At 35.5% G+C, this 25,669-nt stretch overlaps 1 protein-coding gene and 1 non-coding gene across 6 annotated transcripts in view; both read left to right on the forward strand.

Annotated features, from left to right (window-relative positions):
- LOC116463130 (laforin) overlaps positions 1 to 25,669 on the forward strand; it is a 358,409-nt gene that overhangs the window by 236,769 nt on the left and 95,971 nt on the right. The gene's annotated exons all lie outside the window — the stretch shown is intronic.
- Positions 13,563 to 13,726, forward strand: LOC116463146 (U1 spliceosomal RNA). Its single transcript, XR_004246597.1, has one exon. It is a non-coding gene; the product is annotated as a U1 spliceosomal RNA (small nuclear RNA).

Consider the following 25,669-nt stretch of genomic DNA (forward strand, 5'->3'; position numbering starts at 1 on the left):
TTGAATCATATATATATATATATATATATAAAAAATATATATTATATATATATATATATAAAATATATATTATATATATATAAAATTGCTAATTGGCTAATTTTATTTTATGTATATATTTTACTAAAATAAAAAAATTGGCAAAAATGGATAATAATACAGAAAGAAGAGGACAGATCTTTACTACTGGGAGACGTCAATCTACTCCTCTCCACTATTGATAAACATAGTTTCTCATTATGGATAGAACCAGTGGTCAAAAATCAGTAAAGACAAAAATTTAAGTGACACAGATAACAAACTTTTAAAAAATATTTTAAAACATAGCACCTCACAAATTAGAGAACAGAGTAGAACATATATAGAAACTAACCACAAATCAAGGAAAAAGTACATAGTGAAACAAGCACATAGTAGAACATACAAAGAAACTGACCACAAATCAAGCCAAAAGCAGATCTCAATAACTTGCATAAAATTATTATATACAGACTACATTATCTGGTATTTATGCAATGAATTTAAAAGTAAAAAATAAAATTAAGAAAACATACACAGTTTCAAATAATTTATGGTGAAAATAGAAATCATAATGAAAATCATAAGTACTTATAATAAATATAAAAACTAAAAATATTGCATGTAAAACATGGGATGCAATGAAAAGGCTTCTTAAAGGGAAATGTATAGCTGCAGATGCTTATGTTAGAAGAGAAACAGAATCCATCTTAAGAAGTTAGAATTCTGTTACATTGGCCTATGTGGTCTGTTTTTATGCCAGTACCGTGTTGTTTTGTTTACTATATAGTTCTGTAGCATAATTTGAAGTCACATAATGTGATTCCTCCAATTTTGTTCTTTTTGCTTAGGATAGCTTTGATTATTCTGGGTCTTTCATGGTTCCACATGCATTTTATAATTTTCTTTTCTATTTATTTGAAGAATGTCATTGGTATTTTGATAGAGATTGCATTGAATCTGTAGATTGTGTTGGATAGCATGGACATTTTAACAATATTCATTCTTCCCATCTATGAACATAGAATATTTTTCCATTTTTTTGGTGTCCTCTTCAATTCCTTCATCAGGGTTTTATAGTTTTTATTATAGAGATCATTCACTTGTTTGGTTAGTTCCAAGGTATTTAATTTTATGTGTGGCTATTGTAAATGGGATTACTGTTTTCGATTTCTTTCTCACATTTTTCATTGTTGGCATATAGAAATGCTACTGATTTTTGTGTGTTGATTTTGTATCCTGCAACTTTACTTATTTGTTTATCTGTTCTAGTAGTTTTCTCGTGGAGTCTAGGTTTTTCCAAATACAAGTTTACATCATCAGCAAACAAGGATAATTTGACTTCTTCCTTTCAATTTGGATGCCCTTTATATCTTTCTCTTTTTTGATTGCTCTAGATAGAACTTCCAGTACTATGTTGAGTAACAGTGGTGACAGTGGGCATCCTTGTTGTGTTCCAGATCTTAAAGGAAAGGCTTTCAGTTTCTCCTCATTCAGTGTAATACTAGCTGTGGGCCTGTCATATATGAATTTTATTATATTGAGGTATGTTCCTTCTATACCCAGTTTGTTGACAGTTTTTATCATGAAGCAATAGTAAATTTGATCAAATGCTTTTCCAGCATCAATTGAAATGATCATATGGTTTTTATCCCTCATTTGATTAACATTATGTATCACATTGATTGATTTGCATATGTTAAACTATGCTTGCATCCCAGGGATAAGTCCATCTTGGTCATGATGAATGATTTCTCTAATGTATTGCTGAATTTGGTTTGCTAGTATTTTGTTGAGGACTTTTGCATCAATATTTATCAGAGATAATGGCCTGTAGTTTTCTTTCTTTCTTTTTTTATGTATCTTTTTCTGGTTTTGCTATCTGGGTAATCCTGGCCTCATAGAATGACTTTGAAAATATTCCTTCCTCCTCCATTTTTTGAAAAATTTTGAGTAGGATTGGTATTAGTTCTTTAAATGTTTGGTAGAATTCAATAGTGAAGCCATCAGGTCGTGGGCTTTTCTTTACTGGAAGACTTTTTATTATATCTTTGATCTTGTTACATGTTATTGATGTGTTCAGGTTTTAGATTTCTTCTGGGTTCAATCTTGGTAGGTTGCAATATCTGGGAATTTGTCCATTTTCCAGTTATCAGCATATAGTTGCTCATAGTAGCCACTAATGATCCTTTGAGTTTCTGCAGTATCAGTTGTAATGTCTCCATTTTCATTTCTGATTGTATTTGCTTGGACCTTGTCTCTTTTTTTCTTAGTCTGGCTGAAAATTTGTCCATTTTCTTTAAGTTTTCAAGAAACCAACTTTTTGTTGCATTGATGTTTTGTATTTTTTTCGATTTCAATTTTATTTATTTTTGCTCTGATCTACGCTATTTCTTTTCTTCTAGTAATTTGGGGTTTGGTTTGCTCTTGCTTTTCTAATTCTTTAATACATCATTAGATTGTTTATTTGAAGTTTTTCTTATTTTTGATGTAGGCACTTATAGCCGTAAACTTCCCTGTTAGTACTGCTTTGGCTGTATCCCACAGGTTTTGATATGTTGTGTCTTCCTTATTATTTGTTTCATGACATTTTTCAATTTCCTTCTTAATTTCTTCAATGACCCACTGGTCATTCAGGAGCATAATATTTAATTTTTATGTACTTCTATAGTTCCCTAAATTCCTCCTATTAATTTCTAGTTTTATTCCATTGTGGTCAGAGAAGATGCTTTATGCTATTTTAATTTTTTGAAATGTTTTAAGACTTGTTTTGTGATCTAACATATGGTCTATTCTTGAGAATGAACCACGTGTGCTAAGGAAAAGAATGTGTATTCTTAAGCTCTCAGATGAAATATTCTGTAAATACTTTTAGATCCATTTATTCTATAGCACAGATTAAGACTGTTTTTCTTTTTTTGTTGTTGTTGTTCTTGATTTTCTGCCTGGAAGGTCTGTCTAGTGCTGAAAGTGGGGTGTTGAAGTCTCCAGTTAATATTGTATTGTATTGGGGCCTATCTCTCTCTAATAATATTTCCTTTATATACCTGGGTGCTCCTGTGTTGGGTGCATATATATTTAAAATTGTTATATCTTCTTGCTGACTTGATCCCTTTATCCTATGTAGTGAGCTTCTTTGTCCTTTCTTGTAGTTTTTATCTTGAAATCTATTTTGTCTCATATGAATATAGCAAATCTTGCTCTTTTTTGGTTTCAATTGGCATGGGAAATCTTTTTTCATGCCTTTATTTTCAGTCTATGTGTGTCTTTATATGTGGAGTGTGTTTCTTGTAGGCAACAGATCAATGGCTCTTGTTTTTTCATCCATTTCACCCATCTCTGTCTTTTGATTCAAGGGTTTAGTCCATTTACATTTAATGTTATTATTGATAAATGAGAAGTTATTGCTGCCATTTTGTTATTTGTTTTCTGGTCTTCTTTCTCTCATTTCTGTCTTCTTCTAGTAAAGATGATTTTCTCTGGTGATATTATTTAGTTTCTTCCTTTGTGTGTGTGTGTGTGTGTGTGTGTGTGTGTATGCATTGTATGTTTTTTGGTTTGAGGTTACCATGAGGCTTTCAAATACTCTCTTATAACTTATTATTTTAACCCGATAACTACTTAACACTATTTGCATAAACAAATGAACAAGCAGAAAGAAAACTAATAAATAGTCACCATAACTTCATCCCCACTACTTTCTTTTTAAACTTTTTTATTTTTATGATACTTTAAGTTCTGGGATACTTTTGCAGAACGTGCAGGTTTGTTACATAGGTATACATGTGCCATGGTGGTTTGCTGCACTGATCAACTCGTCATCTACATTAGGTATTTCTCCTAATGCTATCCCTCCCCTAGCCTCCCACCCATCAACAGGCCCTGGTGTGTGATGTTGTCCTCCCTGTGTCCATGTGTTCTCATTGTTCAACTCCAACTTATGAGTGAGAACATGCAGTGTTCGGTTTTTTGTTCCTGTGTTAGTTTGCTGAGTATGATGGTTTCCAGCTTCACCCATGTCCCTGCAAAGGACATGAACTCATCCTTTTTTTTGACTGCATAGTATTCCATGGTGTATATGTGCCACATTTTCTTTATCTAGTCTATCATTGATGGGCATTTGGATTGGTTCCAAGTCTCTATTGTGAACAGTGCTGCAAAAAACATATGTGTGCATGTGTTTATAGGATTTATAATCCTTTGGGTATATACCCAGTAATGGGATTGCTGGGTCAAATTGTATTTCTGGTTCTAGATCCTTGAGAAATTGCCACACTGTCTTCCACAATGATTGAACTAATTTACACTCCCATCAACAGTGTAAAAGCATTCCTATTTCCCCACATCCTCTCCAGCACCTGTTGTTTCCTGACTTCTTAATGATTGCCATTCTAACTGATGTGAGATGGTATCTCATTGTGGTTTTGATTTGCATTTCTCTAATGACCACTGATTATGAGCTTTTTTTTTCATATTTTGTTGGCTGCGTAAATGTCTTCTTTTGAGAAGTGTCTGTTCATATCCTTCACCCACTTTTTGATGAGGTTGTTTTTCTCTTGTAAATTTGTTTAAGTTCTTTATAGATTCTGGATATTAGCTCTTTGTCAGATGGATAGATTGTGAAATTTTTCTCTCATTCTGTAGGTTGCCTGTTCAATCTGATAATAGTTTCTTTTGCTGTGCAGAAGCTCTTTAGTTTAATTAGATCCCATTTGTCAATGGCTTTTGTTGCCATTGCTTTTGGTGTTTTAGTCATGAAGTCTTTGCCCATGCCTATGTCCTGAATGGTATTGCCTAGATTTTCTTCTAGGGTTTTTATGGTTTTAGGTCTCACCTTTAAGTCTTTTATTTTAGTTTTAGTTTTAGTTTTTTTGACATGGACTCTCTCTGTCACCCAGGCTGGAGTTCAATGGCTCAATCTTGGTTCACTGCCACTTCTGCCTCCCAGGTTCAAGTGATTCTCCTGCCTCAGCCTCCTGAGTAGCTGGGATTACAGGCACCCACCACCATGCCTAGCTAATTTTTGTATTTTTAGAAGAGATGCGGTTTCACCAGTTTGGTTAGGCTGGTGTCAAACTCCTGACCTCAGGTGATCCACCCACATTGGCCTCTCAAACTGCTGGGATTACAGGCATGAGCCACCACGCCAGCCCCATATCCACTACTTTTAAACTTTTTATTGTTTTTATTTATGGCTTATTGTACTGACTATATCTTGAAAAGTTGTTGTACTTATGATTTTTTATTGGTTCACCATTTAGTCTTTCTACTTTGGATAAGAGTAATTTACACATTGCAGTTACAGTGTTATAATATCCTCTGTTTTTCTGTGTACTTTCTACTACCAGTAAGTTTTGTATCTACAGATGATTATTTGTTGCACATTAATGTCCTTTTCTTTTTAATTGAAGTACTCCCTTTAACATTTCTTGTAGGACAGCTCTGGTATTGATAAAATCCTTCAGCTTTTGTTTATCTGGGAAAGTCTTTATTTCTCCTTCATGTTTGAAGAATATTCTCACCAGTTATATTATTCTAGGGTAAAAGTTCTTTTCCTTCAGCATTTTCAATATGCCATGCTACTCTCTTCTGGCCTGTAAGGTTTCCACTGAAAAGTCTGCTGCCAGATGTACTGGAGCTCCATTATATACTATTTGTTTATTTTCTCTTGTTGCTTTTAGAATTCTTTATCGTTAGCTTTCAGGAGTTTTGACTATTAAATGCCTTGAGGTAGTCATCTTTGGATTAAATCTGCATCATGTTCTATAACCTTCTCGTACTTGGATATTGATATTTTTCTTTCAGTTTGGGAAGTTCTCTGTTATTATCCCTTTGAGTAAACTTTATACCTCTATCTTTTTCTCTGTCCCCTCTATATGGTCAATAACTCTTAGATTTGGCCCTCTGAGGCTATTTTCTAGATCATGTAGGCATGCTTCATTGTTTTTATTCCTTTTTTCTTTTGTCTTCTCTGTGTATTTTCAAATAGCCTGTCTTCAAGCTCACTATTTTTTTTCTTCTGCTTGATTGATTCTGCTACTGGAGTACTCTGATGTATTCTTCAGTATGCCAATGGTATTTTTCAGTTCCAGAATTTCTGCTTGATTTTTTTTCATTACTTCAATCTCTTTGTTAAATTTAGCTGATGGAATTCTGAATTCCTTCTCTGCATTATCTTGAATATCTCTGAGTTTCCTCGACACAGTTACTTTGAATTCTCTGTTTAAAAGGTGACATATCTCTGTTACTCCAGGATCGTTCCCTGGTGCCTTATTTGGTTCATTCATTTGGTAGGGTCATGTTTTCCTGGATAGTGTTGATGCTACTAGATGTTCTTCAGTGTCTGGGAATTAAAGAGTTAGATATTTATTGTAGTTTTCACCATCTGGGCTTATTTATAGCTGTCCTTTTGGGAAGGCTTTTCACAAATTATTGAAAGAACTTGAGTGTTGTGATCTAAGCAGTTTCTGCTTTAAGGAGTATCCCAAACCCAGTAACACTGTGGTTCTTGCAGACTTGTAGAGGTATCGCCTTGATGGTCTTGGACAAGATTAGATAGAAGTCTATCTCATATTCTATTGTATTGTGGCTGAGCTAGCATTCAAAACACAACATACATTTCTTCTCATTCTTCCTTCCCCTTTCCAAAGGCAGAGGAGGCTCACCCCATAGCCGTCACCACCTTAGGCCATGAGGAGTACGGCCAGACTTCCTCTGATGTTCCCTTGAGGCCCATGGTCTCTTAAGTTAGCTTGTCATGAATACTGCCTGGCCCAAAACTCACCCTTCAGGGCAGTGGTCTCCCCTGTGGCTTAGGGCAGCTCCAAAAATGCTGTCCACGAGTCAAGTCCTGGAATTAGGGACCCCATGACCTTGCTTGGTACTCTACCCGCTGTGGCTATGATGGTACCTAAGGTGAAAAACAAAGTCCCCTTTGCTTTTCCCTCTGCTTGTCTCAGAGAGAAGGAGTTTCGCCCCATAGCCACCGCAGCTGATTATTTACTGAGTCTCACCTGAAGCCAGCAAGTCTCAGGGGCTCACCAAGGCCCTTGATGTAGCACCCAGGTATCACTACTGGTTACTCAGGGCCCAGGGGTCCTTCATTTAGTAAGTGATGAATGCTGGCGGGACTGGGTCTTTTCCTTCAAGGAACAGGTTCCTTTCTGGCCCAAGGTATGTCTAAAAATGTCATCTGTGAGCTAGCACCTGAAATGGGGGCCTCATGACTCTGACTGATGCCCTATCCTGCTGTAGTTGAGCTGGTATCTAAGATGCAAGACAAAGTCCTCCCCACTCCTTCCTTCTCCTCTCCTCAAGCAGAAGGAAGGCGTCTTTTAAAGCACCCAACTGAGCTGTGCCTGGAGTTAGGGGAGGCATGATGCCAGCATTGCCAGCACTCCTGGAGCCACCCCAACTGGTGTCTCAGTAGGTCACATGCTTCCCTAGTCCACTGTCTTTGGGCCTAGTTCAGCCTTAGGACTTACCTATGAGTTGCAGTCCTTTTGGCTTAGACTGACTTAAGTTTTCTTAGAAACAGAACATTTTGGCCCTAGGTGGTGAGGTTTGTGGGCACTCAAGTTTGGACTGCTGAAGTAAGTGATTCTCTGCTGACTAGGGCCGATTTAAATTCTTCCTCTATGGGTGGTCATCAGCTCACTTTGTCTGGTTTTCTTGTCCAGTTCAGTGCCTCAGAATTGCTGTGTTCTCCGCCAGTGCCCATAGAGGCTCTTCACACCATGCTGCAGCTGCCTGGCGTGGGGAAGGAGTGGTGTTGGCAATTCAGAACTGTCTTACTGTCTTTTTTATCTCTTCAGTGCCTCTCTCAGGGATATGAAGTGAAAGCCAGGTTCTATGCATGCTCACCTGATTTTTCATTCTCATGATTATGCTTTTCCTGTGTAGATAGTTGTTAACTTGGTATCCTTGTGAGGGATGCAGGGATGGGGATGATAGGTGGAGCTTTCTATTCTACCATCTTGCTGCACCTCTCAACTGAGGCCAATGATTTTGAAAATGTATAAACTGAATAAATTCCATAAATAATATAATTTACCAGAACTGACTCAAGAAAAAGTGCCTAAATCCTCCTACAATAATTAAATATATTGATCAATCAATAGATTAAAACATTTTCAACAAAGAAAACAATCGGCCTTGACAGTTTTGCAGCTGAGTTATCTTACCACTTAATGTTATGATTACGTGTTCTGTCTATGAGGTCAATGACTTTGATACCAAACGAGACTCTTGTGTTTCTGCCATTGCCACAAAATGAACTTTTATCAGCTAGCCTGCTACTTTAGGGAGGAAGAGAGCGGTGTGGAGCAGACCACATCCTACCTATAACTTGGAGTCAATACATATGGTCCCAGCCTAGAATAGCTAACTACAGCCTACCCACAGATATATGAATGAGTAGAAATAATTATTGCTTTAAGACGTTGAGTTTTGGGTGGTTTATTATATAGTATTATTTTATGAATAGCTAATATTCACTGTAGATAAAGCATTTAATGAAATTCAACAACTACTCATGCTAGACTATTAGCAAATTAGGACTGAAAGAGAACTTCCTTTTGTGCATAACATGTATCTTCCAATAAATCTATAGTAAGCATTATAAAACTTGTGTAGTCAAAATCTTTTTGCACTAGAAATTTCACTTCTAAGGAATGTCCTAGAGAAAATCGTACACACATGCAAGAATACATGTATAATTACTTCAATAGCATTATTCTTAATATTGCAGAAAATTAGAAACAGTCAAAAGTGTTTTTAAAATGGCAAACATAAAAATAAATTATTGACTAGTCAATTTTAAATGGAATATTAAAAAGCAGTGCATATAAATGAACTATAATTATTTGCAACAACAAAGATGACTCTTACCTACATAATACTAGAATGGCAAAATATTTTGGACTACATACAGCACGAATTCATTTGTATAAATCTCAAAACGTAGATATTCTTTTAAAGAAATTTTAATTTTTAATTTTTATTGAGCACATAGTTGGTGTATATATTTATGAGGTACATTAAAATATTTTGATACAGAAATACAATGTATAATAATCAGATCAGTGAAAATGGGATATCCATCACCTCAAATATGTATTATTTTATGATGCTGCAAACATTCCAATATGCTTTTATTTTACAATGTACAATAAATTATTGTTGACCATAGTCACTTTGTTGTTCTATCAGATATTAGATCTTATTCATCCTATTTAGCTATATTTTTGTACCCATTAACCATCCCCATTCCCCCTACCCCTACCACTACCCTTCCCAGCCTCTGGGAATCATAGTTCTAATCTCTATCTTCATGAGTTCAATTGTTTTAATGTTTAGTTCCCACAAATACGTGAGAACATGCAAAGTTTCTCTTTCTGTGCCTGGCTTATATCACTTAACATAATGATCTCCAGTTCCATCCATGATGTTGTAAATGACAGAATCTCATTCTTCTTTATGGCTGAATAGTACTTCATTGTGTATAAATACCGTATTTTCTTTATCCATTGATCTGTTGATGGACACTTAGGTTGCTTCAAAATCTTGGTTATTGTGAATAGTGCTGCAGTAAACATGGGAGTGAACACATCTCTTCGATATACTAATTTGCTTTCTTTTGGGGTATATACACAGGAGTGGGATTCCTGTATTGTATGACCCTACTTTTAATTTTTTGAAGAACCTCCAAACTGTTCTTTATAGTAGTTGTACTAATTACATTCCCACTAAAAGTATATGGGGGTTCCCTTTTTTTCACATCTTTGCCAGCATTTGTTATTCCCTGTCTTTTGGATATAAGCCATTTTAACTGGAGTGAGATGGTATCTCATTGTAGATTTTATTTGCATTTTTCTGATTATCAGTGATGTTGAGCACATTTTTTATATGATTGTTTTCCATTTGTATGTCTTCTTTTGAGAAATGTTGATATGGTTTAGCTGTGTCCACACCCAAAATCTCATCTTAAATTGTAATCCCCATAATGCTCACATGTCAAGGGAGAGACCAGGTGGAGGTATTTGAATCATGGGGGTGGTTTCCATCATGCTATTTTTGTGATAGTGAGTGAGTTCTCATGAGATCTGATGGTTTTATAAGTGTTTGATAGTTCCTCCTGTGTTCACTTCTCCTTCCTGCTGCCTTGTAAAGAGGATGCCTTGCTTCCCCTTTGCCTTCTGCCATAATTGTAAGTTTCCTGAGGCTTCTCCAGCCATGTGAAACTGTCAGACAATTAAACCTCTTTCCTTTATAAATTACCTAGTCTCAGGCAGTTCTTTATAGCCATGTGAAAATGGACTAACACAAATGTCTATTAAGATCTTTTGCCCATTTTAAAATAAGATTATTAGTTTATTTTTCTATATAGTTGTTTGAGCTCCTTATGTATTCTGGTTATTAATCTCTTGTCAGATGGATGGTCAGCAAATATTTTCTACCATTCTGTGGGTTGTTCCTTCACTTCGTTGATTGTTTCTTTTTCAGTGCAGAAGCTTTTTTAACTTGATGTGATCCAATATGTCCAGTTTTGCGTTAATTTCCTGTGCTTGTCATGGGGTATTACTCAAGAAATCTTTGCCCAGTCCAAAGTCCTGGGGGAGTTTCCCCAGTGTTTTATTTTAGTGGTTTCATAGTTTGAGGCCTTAGATTTAAGTCTTCAATCTTTTTTGATTTGATTTTTGTATATGGTGAGAGATAGAGGTCTAATTTTATTCTTCTGCATATGGATCAAAACATAGACATTCTTAATTTGAATGTGGTTACATGGTGGTTATTTTGCTATTGGGATTATATTTTATATATTTGTTATATATCCATTTGTGTCTATCGATATGAGATAAAATATAATATGGAATAAAATATAGTCAAAGTTTATGCCAGAATTACATTATTATAATAATTTCAGTTGGCCGTCTAATAAAAATTTATTGAACACACTGTGTTTTAGCTTTGGTGGCTTTTATGAAGAACTTACAATGTATGGCGATTAAAATGATTTGAAGCATTGCTTTTTATGCACAGTATCATATTTTCGTAAGTATTTTTCAGCTATAGAAATATGACTGTCCTCTGAATAAAACAGATGACAGGAAATTTGAAACTCTGCGACATTATGTCTTATTTATCTGTGAAAGGCTATCATATAGTCAGGAAGAATATGATAGTATCTACTCTCAATATTACTATGCAAAATTTCATAAAGACAAATATAAACAGGACAGACACATGTATTCATTGGTCATGCAAGGATTAAACTACCATATATTTTATATAAAATGTGATTACCTACGTAGAAAACCCAAGAAAATAAACTGAAAAATACTATTAAAACTAAGGAAAATTTAATACACAATAATTTCTCCCTATAGGGTAATAATCAATTAGAACATATCATGGAACAATATCCCAATCAGAATAGCAGCGGAAATAAAAAAAAACAGGGAGAATTAAACCTAATGAAATATCTGAAAGACTGTTATGAAAAACAATATAACACTCTTTGAAGGATATATAAAGCAGCCTAAATAAATGCAGAGGCATAGCATGTTCCTGAAAGATAATATTTAACATTGTAAAGATGTTATTTCTCCCCAAATTAATCTATAAATTTAATGCAATCCCATATAAAATCTTAAAAGAACTCTTTGTGAACCTTGACATGTTTAATTTAAAGTTTAATTGAAGAGTAAAATATAATAATAACCAAGACTATTTTGAAAATATCAAAAAGTGGCATTTGCTCAATTTCATTAAAAAATACATGGTGTAAAGCTGTATAGCAGCTAAACCTACCCTACTTAAACAGGTGTTCATGAAGAGTCAGCTTGACTGCACAGAAAAAGAGTATAAGATCAGATCCAGCTACATAAGAAAATTTACTGTGTGACAAAGGCAGTGTGATATGTTACCCTGTGGTGAAATTAATGGGGAACAAATAGGCTATTTAATAAATAGTAGTGGGACAACTTTTTGACAGTTTGGAAATAAAATTAAGTTTTGCCCTACCTTGCACCCTCACAAAATTATTTTGAAATTGACCAAATAATTATATATAAAGTACAGAAATATAAAATTATGTTTAGAAAATAAAGAGAATATTCATTTATAATTTAGGGCTTTGAAGGGTTTTCTAAGAAAGCCCTAAATTCAGATTTCATAAAGTAGACAGTTGTCATATTTACCTTTATAAAAATTTAAAACTTTCAAATGATAAAATTACGATAAATAAAAGAAAAGTGACAGACTGGGAGAAAATATGTTACACATGTAACTTTCAAAAGATTATTTACTGTAATTCATAGGGACCATAAATTATGAAACAAAAAATTATACAATGAACTAAATAACTAAAAGTAGCTTTAAAACATTTTAAAAGATGCTCAACTTCATTAGCAAGCAGGAAAATGTAAATGAAAATAAAATGATACATTTTTTTCCCATCATGGTAGAAAAAATTACAAAGCTTAATCTCTACAGGTGGTAATGATGATGTAAAACAAGTGCTGAATAACTCTGTAGGTGTGTGTACAAGTTGTGTATTAGTCCGTTTACACACTGCTATAAAGAATTTCTCTGAAACTGGGTAATTTATAAAGGAAAGAGGTTTAATTGGCTTATAGTTCTGCATGGCTGGGGAGGCCTCAGAAAACTTATAATTATGGCAGAAGGGGAAGCAGGCATGTCTTACATGGTGGCAAGTGAGAGAGAGTGAGCAAGAGCAGGGAAAACTATCTTATAAAACCATCAGATCTCATGAGAACTCAATATCATGAGAACAGCATGGGGAAATCTGCTCCCATAATTCAATTACCTCCCTCCCTTGATATGTGGGGATTACAGGTGAAGCAGGCACGTCTTACATGGCAGCAGGTGAGAGAGAGAAAGAGGGGTAAACTGCCACTTACGAAACCATCAGACCTCATGAGAACTCACTATCATGAGAACAGCATGGGGGAAACAGCCCCCATGATCCACTCACCTCCCACCAAGTCCTTCCTCTGGCAGGTGGGGATTATAATTTGTATTACACTTCAAGATGAGATTTGGGTGGGGACATAGCCAAACCATATCAAGTTGATTCAGCCTTTTGCAGAGAAAAATTTCAGAATCCAACAAAAATTTAATGTGCAGTCTTTCTAGTGCCAGTGATTCTACCTCTAGATGTCTTTTCTAGATAAATAAGCCCCACTTGCCTAAAGATGCAAATACAAGGATTTGATAGTTAACAAAACTACACTCAACCTACACATCCATTGGTAGTTGAACTCCAGTATATTTGTACTGTAGAATAATGACACAGATTTATATATATACCAGTCATGTATATGCCAGCATGGAAAGATCTCCAACACATACTGAAAAGTCGAAAAAGCAAATTGCTGATATTAAGTATAGAATCATGACATTTGGTAAAAAATGTGTTTAAAAACAAAATTATATGTATGTATGTGCATACATTTACACACACATATATAAATATATGCATGTGTATATATCTTAGATATTGCATGGGAGGCGATCTGGGGATACTTACTAGGCAGGTGAGATATTGTGATTATGAAGGTGGTTTACCCAGAGTCGGGCTTATCCATTGCACTCTAGATGTTCTGACCCCTGTGACTTCCCCTAATGTGGAAAGCCCAATGGCATAATTTGTGGTAGTGAGGAACTTCGTTTGCACTGTCCCTCAAAAAGAAATTAAAAAGTAAAAACAAAAAGAAGAAAAAAGAAAAAAAGACAAAAGCAAATAAAAGAAAAAAGAAAAGTTACCTGAAATGAATTGCAACCTACTTACTGTTAACCCTCATTACCTGTGAAGAGGGGAGTGAGATTCACCTAAAGTGAAATTGGACTATTTATTCTTACAATATAATGTTTCTGTGCTTGAATTTTTTAAATAAAATGTTTTTTATGTAACTAAAATTAAACCAATACAGATGTAAAGAAAGAATAACTGGAAGTGTGAGCAAATGCATATGACATTTTAATACTTGGAAAGAAATCTTGGTATTGAATCAACTATAGTGTAACTCAATTTGCCATACTATGTACATTTATCTACTTGATTTGCATTTGGAGCAAAAGCAGGAAGGAGTCATCTTTATTGAGGCTTTAAATAAGAGTCTTCAACAAGTTGTTGGTAGTGATAGATTGATGGGTCCAGAAAACTCTTGCACTGGGATTCAGAGATGTGTTGACGTAGTGTACATGCTTGTGGCAAGTGAGAGGAAGACTGCCTTTCGGACACACAGACTTACTGGGTTCTGGCTGGATTGACTGCCATTCCCACTTCAATAAGAATTCCAACAGACATCTGTGGGAGTCATAGCTGAGTCGAATACCAAGCTATATTTTAACTTACGAGCAAGATTCATTGCTTTTAATTAGTTGCTCAAGGTAGGTATGTGACAAAATATTCTTTATAAAAATGCTTATGGACAAGTAAGCTCGAAATACCTAATCTTTTGAGAATCGATGAAAGGATATTCCCGTGGAAAAATATACTTATGTAATAAATTTGTATACAATGTCTTTTATGTAAATTTCCCATTTGACTTCATGCAAAAAGGGAATGATATATTTGTTGCACGCGGTTGATCCTACCCACCCCACCCCCCTGCAACACGCAAACACACGCATTTCCTTGGATCTTTATAAACGCCATATCCTGCTTGATATAGTCTCCTTTCTTCTATCTGACATTCCTGGAAATATCCAAAGTACAAGACAGGAACTTTTGCAGCATAGTCATGTTTTGTTAGTAAACATAAGTTTATATAAAACAATACACATTTGTTGATATTTTAATGGTAGTGAATATGTACTCACAGTGCCAAGCACTATTCTGAGAGGAAATTGAAGAAAAGAGATTTTAAGGAATTTGCCCATGGTCCCACAGCTGGTAAGGAGCAGAACTGGGATTCGAATCCAGCAGCCTGGCCCCTGAGCTTATGCTTTTGCATACTGTGATATGTGGAAGTGCGATGTGCCAATTCCTTTACATGCCCATCCTGGCTTTAAGGTGGCAAAAGGTCTTTTTGTCATGGTTGAACTTTCTGGTTGTCCTCGAAGATTTCTCCCCTTCTTAAAGTCCCTCTGAAATTACTGTCCCAGCACCTCAAGAACCTGCTGTGCCTTCTCATAGCTGGGGTTCACTGTTGCCTCAACCCAAATACTTTGCTGGAAGTTAGGGAAACCAGTTCATTTTTGCTTGCACTCACTATCTTTTCTGTTTGTCATTTCAGAGACTTTATTTATTTTTCCTTTCTCTCCTCCAGAAAGTCAATTTCAGACACCTCAAGAGGCCTTTTCTCTTTAGACAGTTAACAGTCTCTTTCCTGTGACACCGTACACAACATGTGGTATTGGGTTTTCTGGTTGTTGCTTAGTCATTAAACCTTACAGAGATGTTATGTATGAATGCAGCCCATTCCAGAATGGAAAAAGAACAGGTTGTGTCTCTCCTTCAATCTCATCATCCGTGTTTCATTCACAACTTTTCTGTGGCTTTCAGAAACTGTGGCATTGCCTTTGAAAACTGCTCCCCAAACGTGAAAACCTCCCAACTGTCTGTTATTCACATGCATTCTCCAATCCTGACTGTATTGACTATGGTGCACTCCAAGCAAAGAAAAGTCCATCACACACTTCAATCAAGTTCAAGTGACTAAGGCTTCTACACAAGAACTAATTTATTGCCTGTGATTTTTGCTCAACTGCTCAAATTAGACAGGGGCATTGCTTTGGGCTAGAAATATTGTTTAGTCTTCTAAGTATATTTAGATCCCACTGTAAAAGAAAGATCATAGTTGATAGAGGTTGAGAACACAAAAAGGATTTAAATACTTAGGCTAATGAATGAGGGCACTGGTGAGAAAAGAGGCCATAATTCAGTCAAAGTATTTGATTGCTAATTAGTAAGGCCACTGAACGAGGAATAAAAACCACTAATTACCAGTTCTTCATTAATATTTCATGTTGATATGCTCCTGTTAGATATTTGATATATCAGCTCTACATGAAGTTTAGGGTTTTTTTAAAGAGAATATGTCTAGATTTGAATCTTGAAAATTAAAGCTATAAAACTGATTACATTGGTGATTTGTTAAAGAGAATATTCCTTCTCTTAGTTAAAATTTTTAACTGATTTTATACTGTTTTCCCTTAGGACCCAAGTAGTGTATCCTAACATTCTAATCAAGTAAGTGGTCTAGAGTCTAAGACAGTCTGCACACTAACACTGATGCTCACCTGCCCACCCAGGCTCCCCATCATTCCCCATTCTGCATCTTCCATCTCGTACAGGAAGGAAGGAAGGGAAGAAGGGAGGGCAGGAAACAAAGGGTAATAATTCCCTTAATTCCCAAACTTTATGTTGAGGACATACTGTACACTAACCCAGTGTGAGGTGTTTTCTTTATATATATTTATCTTACCCACCTCCATCCAGTTTACTGCAAGATTAAAAGCCAGCATTTTCAAACTGTAAGAAACCTAAATAATTATATCTTCTTCTTAGTTTGCAGTTGGGAAGACTGTGATCAGGAAGGTTAAGAAACCTGGAGTATCATACAGTTTGTTGGTGACAATCTCAGGGAAAAGCTACAAATCTCTCTACTTCTGGTTTAAGGCTTTTCCTATAATTTCCATTGATATTTGAATAGAACTCTTGGTAAATAACATATTCAGTGTAAATCTCAGGATGTACAAAGTGCAAGAAACTCTTTAATTCAGACACCATATCAACTCTTTTATAGCTAAAGATGGTGATAACGAGTCCTTACCTATCTCCTCTGAGAGGAGCAAGAGGAACTAGTATTTTCTATTATGCTTAGTCCAAGCCTTTAAAAAAATTCTTAATTCTATTTTTGTTACTAGAATCAATGTTAAACTTAAGATATGGAATTCTGTGTTTATTTTTAGCTCAGTATTAACTACCAAACTTAATTAAAATACTAACTGGTCTGGACCTCTGTTTCCTAAACTGCTAAATGAGAGGGTTGGAAAAGATGATCATTAAAGCCTTTTTCAGCTGTTGCATGATTTTATGAATTATGGAAACTATTTCCTAAGTAGATTATAAAGGATGAAAAAGATTTTTTCCAGATTATTTTTCTAAATTAATAAATCTGTGATAAGTTGGTAAAGTTATATGTGCAGATAGGGAATAGAGGTATCATATTGTATCTTATATCACATCGTATCATATCATATCGTATAGTATACTAAAAGAAGTGTATAGTAAAAGAGGAGATAGCAGTAAGATGGTAGCCATCATTGAAAAAATAAATAAGAGCATAAATATTTGGGGAGGATCCAGGGACATTATTATCAAATTATTTGAATATTATTTAAATAATTTCCTATTTCAGAATCTTTTATGACCTTTATAAAAGTCATAAATTAAGACATTTTAATACTGAGTTGATTGGAAAGTTAGCACTTGAACAATTTGGATGAATAAATATGGAAGTGTAATAAACAAACAGCCTCTCTCTACATTTCCGAACTTTTCTAGCATGATTCTCAAAGCCTGAATGTAACTCTGGTTAGTGGCATCCATTCTGAGCATTGTTCTCAGGGATTGATAAAGACTCTCACCTTATCCAGATTTTTGTCTGACTCTTCTGAGCCCTCTTCTCAACTAGGCCTCAGCCTTGGCTTGCCTTTAACAAGAATCTCCTATCTTTAGGGCCGGGCCCGGTGGCTCATGCTTGTAATCCCAGCACTTTGGGAGGCCAAGGCGGGCGGATCACGAGGTCGGGAGATCGAGACCACGGTGAAACCCCGTCTCTACTAAAAATACAAAAAAATTAGCTGGGCGTGGTGCCGGGCGCCTGTAGTCCCAGCTACTCCCAGAGGCTGAGGCAGGAGAGTGGTGTGAAACCGGGAGGCGGAGTTTGCAATGAGCCGAGATTGCGCCACTGCACTCCAGCCTGGGCGACAGAGCGAGACTCCCTCTCAAAAAAAAAAAAAAAAGAATCTCCTATCTTTGATATCGCCTCTTAGTAATTTCCCATCCACTGACTCCCTCTCTTTGCCCATTGGCTACATATCCCCACTTGTCCATATTGTATTCAGAGTTGTGTTCCATCTGTCTCCTCTATTGCAATAGTCTTGAATAAAACCTTCTTTACCATTTTAATAAGTGGTGAGCAATTTTTCTGTGACATGAATTTAGGTGGAAGACTCAAAACAAAGTCCTTTCCACTTCCAAAGGGCCTACCTGTTTACCTACAAGGTACATAGGTGACTGCTTCCAAGACTATGAAGAATGTCTGTCTGGGGAAATTGAACTTTGATGGTTTTTGCAAGAAACTTAGTAGTCCCTTGATTTCTCTCCAAGAAAATGTATATTTGGCACATTTTTGCTAATGTGTTTAAAGCAGGGAAATTTATGCTAGTGCTTAAATAACTATCAGTGAAGAAATTGCCTGGCAACAGCAATAGAACTGGGGAGGGAGATATCTATTTCATCAGGATTTTTTGGTTCCATATACATGTAAACAGGTGCTCTGACCAGGTTGGACTGGCCAATGGATAAATTTGTCCTGTGAAATTAGATGACCCCCATTTCCTATCTCCCCCAAACTCCACTTTCTCACAATGTGTCTATCCCCTACTCTGATAAACTACGGGTTCAGCTACAGGGAGACTTTTGTAACTGCCATTGTGATTTATAGGAGGCAAGACTAAATCTAATACGTGATATCTTAATGCCTAGAGAGATAAATTCATCACAAGAGGAAAAGCCATCTTGCTTATTAAATCCAACACAGGAATAGAACCAAAATGGTTGTTCTCGGCCTGTGAGTACCTGGGGAGAAGAATGGCTGTGTATAAGAATAGATAGAGCTTTACTTCAAGCACAGAAATACTGAGAGAGAAAATAGCATTTGGCTTCCCCAGCCGAGCTCAACACAGAGGGAATGGCCATTATCCTCACTTTTCTAGAACATTTGTCATTGCATGGGGAGAATTGGCAAGGATTGGCACTGAGGAATGATGGCTGATTATAAGTAACACGTGACTAACGATAGGCGAACACATGGACATATACTTGAGTAAAACATTGGGAATTCCTTGAAATACTCTAAGAATGAGAACTCCTAAAAGGTCTGGGCTTTCCACGTAGGTGAGTATAGCACTGAAACTCTCTGGATTTGAGTATTAATATTAATAATACTAATTGGATTCAGAAGCTTGGAATATTTTGAATATTTCATTTTATAGGAAAGGCATTGCTGATACAAGTTACATAGATTTCATAAGTATTGTCTAATAAGTTTCTTGTTTTATTTATTTAGTATTACATTTGTATTTGAATAGATCTTAATAATTCTCTACATTCAGACAACTGTATCTTGACAAATATCACAAATACAAAGGTTTTATCATGTGAATCACATATTTTCATAACATGTGTCAGACTGGCTGCTCAGAAGAAAAATGAGCCCACATCTGGAAGTCAGGAGAAGGAATTCCAGTCCCTACCATGTACCCATCTGACTGCCTTTCTATGTCACCTCATTTCTCTGGCCTCTGGGTTCTGATTGGCCTCTTAGAATGTCTTAGAATGATCATCACTGTTCTATACATGCAATAAAAATTAAGTGAGTGAATTAGGTGTTGTGAATGCAAAAGAGATGCACTGGTAGCAGTTTTTCAGAAGATGCATTAAAGGCAGAATTATGTTTTTTTTCTCTTTTTCTTTTTTTTTTTGTTTTTTTTGAGACAGAGTCACTCTAGTGCCCAGGCTGGGGTGCAGTGGCATGATCTCAGCTCACTGCAACCTCTGCCTCCCAGGTTCAAGCAATTCTCCTGCCTCAGCCTCCTGAGTAGCTGGGACTACAGGCACCCACCACCATGCCCAGCTAATGTTTGTTTTTTTAGTACAGAAGGGGTTTCACCATGTTGGCCCGGCTCCCAACCTCAAGTGGCCCATCCACCTCAGCCTCCCAAAGTGTTGAAATTATAGGTGTGAGCTGCCACGCCCAGCCAAAGGCAGAATTGTCTTGTTTCAACTCTGCTGACTTATTAGCAAAAAAACTTTGGGCAAATTAATTTTGTGCTTCTCTTATCTATAAAGTAAGAAAAATTATTATATCTAACCTATCAGGTTGTTGTGAGCATGAAGTGAGCTAATATATGTTAAACTCATAAACCTCACTTAGCACATAATAAACAATCAAATATGAGTATTTAAGCTTTGAAACTTTTGTTTTCTCATAGTCTATTCTAATTTATAATATTTCCATTTTATACTGTTGTCTTACTTTCCTTTATAACATCTGTAAGGTGGCTCAAGATAGAAATATCTAAAATATATACATTGAAAATTTCAAGGTGATCTATATTGGGAGAGATACATGAACAAACATATAATGCTACCCAGCAGTAGAATGAAAATTAGTGGAAAAATAAGAATATTTATTTGTTCTTGTTTTCTTTTCATTCTGTTTTCATGTATGTATCACATTTTTGTAAATAAAACCAAATTCCTGCAATTTTTACACTCATATTCTGTACCTCCAATTCCTCTTAATTTTTTCCTCTGTTTAGTACATAGTAAGCCCCAATAAGTTTGTAGAAATTCTCACTATTCATTAAGAGAAAAAAAAAATGGAATGGAAATGGTCAAATGAAAGAATCAGGATTTGTGGCAGGAGGAGCACACTCTGGATTTCTCATTAGATGGAAAACTCTATTCATTTGGAAAGTTCTTCTTTATCCTTCTTTCTCTCTGTCTCTCTTTCTCTCAATCTCTCTGTTCGTCTCTTTCCTTCTTAAAAATTCTGAGGAGTGCAAATGCTTCAACTATAGATTAGTCTTTTTGCAAGCATGCAAACATCTTTTCATTCATCCAAAAAATTTTATTTGGCACCTACTAAGTACTGGGGTACCAAGTATAATATTTTAAGTTTAGGGTAACTACCGTGGGCTGGCAATTGGTAATTTCTATTATACTTTGTTTTATTTTCTACATTTATTTGCAATAAGTAGGTCATTACTATCATAGCAGTAAATTTACTTCAAGGTCTTCTACTTCATAAATCACTTTCCGACAGCCATGCAGGTCACTGGTAACTCACCATGCATCCCCCTTCTTCTCCACTTCAGTGTGCACATTTACATACAATAAGAATAACACAACAGAGGGTTTTAATTAAAAAAATCACAGTAATTTGCTAAAAAATATCAAAATCATTATGACTTATTCTCCAAGGGGTATGTTGGGAAATTTTAAATTCATTCTACACTGATTAGTAGAGACATGAATTTTGCTTTCTAAAATTGAATATTCAAGTAGTCCCAAGGAATCATTCATAGAATTTATAAATTTATAGTCTCATGTCTGAGTTTTAATGTATAAATTTTTCAGAAAACTTGTAAAAGCCTATATTTCTTATGAATAATTTACCAGTAAACCTTCAGAATATGAAACAACCGACTATCTCATTCTCAACGAATTATTCACTAAAATTAAAATATTTGGAGAAACAAGTACTGTAAAATAAAGTGATTTTATATACTGAAAATGTTTTAGTTATTGCTGGATGCAGTGGCTCACGCCTGTAATCCCAGCACTTTGGACGCCAAGGCGGGTGGATCACCTGAGGTCAGGAGTTCGAGACCAGCCTGGCCAACATGGTGAAACCCTGTCTCTACTAAACATACAAAAATTAGCTGGGCATGGTGGTGGGCACCTGTAATTCCAGCTGCTCAGGAGGCTGAGGCAAGAGAATCACTTGAACCCAGGAGGCGGAGGTTGCAGTGAGGCAAGATCCCACCACTGCACTCTAGCCTGGGCAACAGAGTGAGACTCGGTCTCAAAAAAAGAAAAAAAATTTTTTAGTTGTATATTTTAAAATGAAAATTCTAAATCATATAAGTAAATAGTTGTTTTTTTCTTTCACTTTTACATTTGAAAGTACTATTTATTCACTTATGAATATATAAATTCATACACATATATTTACTATCAAAATTTAATATATATTGATTTTGAGGGGAATACATTTAAATTATGCTTCTGTATTTTCCAAATTCCATTTGTTACCACAACACAATTTTAAGTAATCCCATATGCCCACATATTTAGAGTCCATATCTCTATTACCACATTATCTTCAACCACTGATATAAGTGTATATGTGTGTATATATTCACACACATATATCTATGTTTATGTATACACACATATATATGTATGCACATACACATATATACAATTTTTGCACACAATTGTACAATTTCCAAACATACTTAGTTTTTCTAGTAATTCTTTGTTATTAATATTCAATTTAATTTCACCGAGGTCAAAGGAGATGAGTTATATAACAATCCGTTGCAATATGTTGAAGTTAAATTTATGGATATGGCATGGGATCAATTTTCATGAATGTTCCATGTGTTCTGAAAAAACAGGATTCTGCCATTGATGGGTGTAAAGTTTCATATATGTCTATGTGAATCACCCAGGTAGTGTGAATTCGGATCTCAAGCCCACTGCAAGGGCTAGTTTGGGATTATCGAAAATCAAAGAAGAATCTTTTTCTCCACTTGGCACTTGATGTGAATTTTTTTCAGTATCCCCTTTGCATAGCAAGGTTTAGTTCTAATTCTTACTTTTACTGGGAGTGTTTAGTTCTAATCCTCACTTTTACTGTGAGTCCAGTGTCTATGGGGTCATCTCTTATTATGTTCACTATCTTGGGAACATGCTGTCTTTTATCTCCCCTCTCTCATACCCCTCATACCACCATGGAAGCTCGAGATAACTAGAGATGGGTAGTCATCCACAAGATAAAAACCAGCCTTGGGGCTTGCTGATCTGGTTTCCTGGTATCGTTAGAATTTTGGGGGGCTTTTAAAATTCACTGATTTCCTGAAAGTTCAGGAATGCATTTGGAATGATGTTATACACATTTTAAAATATTTTTCCAGCAATTTAGTTACTTCCACCACTTCCGGCACTTGGGAAGATTATTCTGTGTGACTAATCTACCATATTATTGAAAACAGGAGCACCTGAACATCTTCTTAAGAAGGAACTGACATGCTGAATTTTGAAATCTTTCATAGAAGACCAATTTGATTTAATACCACAGACATATTATTAGATACTAATGGAATCAACAAAAGTGTCAAGAACAGATGGGAGTAATTCTCTTCAACTGGAATAGTAGATGAAAAACTCATAGGATGTGCTTAGGTTCTCCTTTCTTCTTATTTTAAATATATGCATTAGACACACTCAAATGAGAATACATTTGTTAAAGAAAACAACACCATGAAATAATTTTAAAATACTTTTAAGTTAAGAGAACACAATACTCTCTCAAAGCAATAATTCTCAGAGCCTTTTATAGGAAAAGAGCATAAGCAACAGTAACACATGGGGGTGAACTTGGTTTATCAGTATTTTACTCTGGGTCTTTAGGTAATAATTATGAAGCCATATGCTAATAAAAAGCACTCATGAATTAAGTACTTTTTGGTCTGCTATCCTGAAATTGCCAGACTCTGAAATGAGGAGGCAGACACAGTGAGGGAATTAAAAACGAGATAGTTTCCTCAGGAAATTCTACTGCCCTTAATCTAATCTTTGTACAGCTGCAATACAATTAAGGAACACCAGGGGCAAGTTACAGCAAGAGGGTTTTATTTGTTATCTTTTTGTTTGGTTGTTTTTTTTTTTTTTTTTGGTTAAAAAAAACCCACATGACAGTGTATCTATTAGAAAAAAATACAACAACAGACAATTTGCTCTCTCAAAAACCTCTGAGAATTTTTTTTAAAATTTAATTTCAAAACAACAGGGAATGGGGAATCACCTGAGTGGAAAACTTTAAATGATGAGAATCTTTTTTCTCCCCTACCTCCATTCTCAACCAACTTCAGGGATTAATCTCATGTAATATTTTTTAATAAAGTAATCTGTTTAAAAATAATTTCATAGAGATAATCATACTTAAAGATGACATTACGCTCTTCTGGGCATAATGTGTGAGCACTGGGATAAGTTACAGGAAGAAATTGTGAGCCTGTTGGACAAGTAAACAGCATGAGAAGTTTTAGAAACAATACTTCAAAGGCATGAGACTTTGGAAAACAACTTTAACAATAAATATAGGATAACAGTCCTTCAGTTACATGTTACAATACACAAAAAGCTTGGAAGTCCTGATCACCCATTACCTAAAACCAACAAGTTCAACAAAAGCCTTATGTCATTGCAATTAAGAGGGAAAGAATGGAGTTTCACATAAGTAGTTTGATTTGCAAAGTTTGATTTACAAAGCACCAGATTCCCCATATCCCAAAGCAGCTTCCTATACTCAGTGTGCACACATTCAGCCCTATTGGTAGGTGTATTTTACTCCTAGAGATTCACCAAAAATAGGCAATGCTTCTGCAGAAATATTTAAGTTCAAACATTACTTGAAAATATACATTTATTTTTAATTTGTCAAAATCTGGATTTTTTTTTCTTTAAGACAGAGTCTCGCTCTGTTGCCCCAGCTGGAGTGCAGTGGCGTGATCTCGGCTCACTGCAAGCTCTGCCTCCCTGCAAGCTGTCTCTCGGGTTCACGTCATTCTCCTGCCTCAGCCTCCAGAGTAGCTGGGACTACAGGCGCCCACCACAATGCCTGGGTTTTTTTTTTTTTTTTTTTTTTTTGTATTTTTAGTAGAGATGGGGTTTCGCCATGTTAGCCAGGATGGTCTCCATCTCCTGACCTCGTGATCTGCCCGCCTTGGCCTCCCAGTTTCTCTACTGGCAGAGAACAACATCTGAAATTTAGACAGAAGCAGACATATTAGCTGCAGACAGTAAAAATACAGAACTGAAAAGGCCCTTGGAGATGATCAGGTTAACACAGGTCACACAGCAGGTAAAGAAAAAGAGCCTGATTTTGTGGAGATGGAAATGTATTTGTTAAGGGCAAGGACAGAGATCTGGGTAGTCCCGCAGTTGCAGGAAGTATAGTTTTAGCATCAGAGACTGATGTCTGGATTTGGAGAATGGGATATGGAAGTAAATTCTCAATCCAGAGGAACCGCCTGGCAGGCCACTGTTAAGAGAACCAGGATGTAAAAGAGAGGGGTAGACCAAAGAAGAACAAAGGGCTGTACTGACACAGGAAGGAGAATGCTAGCAAGAAAATTTCAAAAGAGAAAACAATAATGAAGAGGAGTTGAAAAGAAGCATTCTATCCATGGTTTTCTAGAGCACAAGCTTGCAACGCTTTTCGTCTCAGAAACCTTTTACACTCCTCAAAATCAATGGAGATCAAAAGGCTTTTATTGTGCTGATATGTGTTTTATATGTTTCATATGTACTGATATACATTCATATTTACTGTAATACAAATTAAAATTTAAAAATAATTTCAAATTCTTAATTCATTAAAAAATAAACCCAACACTAGTTAACACAAATAACTTATTTTTCTGAACAAATGCTATGCTTTCTAAACCCAAAAATATTTAGCAAAAATATTGATATTGATTTACATTTTACAATTCTATTTAATGTCTGGCTTAATAGACTAGATTCTCATATCGGTTTCTAAATTCGGTCTCTTGCAGCATACTGTTTTTTTTTTTTTTTTTTTTTTTTTTTTTTTTT

The sequence above is a fragment of the Hylobates moloch genome, unplaced genomic scaffold (genome assembly GCF_009828535.3).
Source record: "Hylobates moloch isolate HMO894 unplaced genomic scaffold, HMol_V3 SCAFFOLD_26, whole genome shotgun sequence".
NCBI lineage: Eukaryota > Metazoa > Chordata > Mammalia > Primates > Hylobatidae > Hylobates > Hylobates moloch.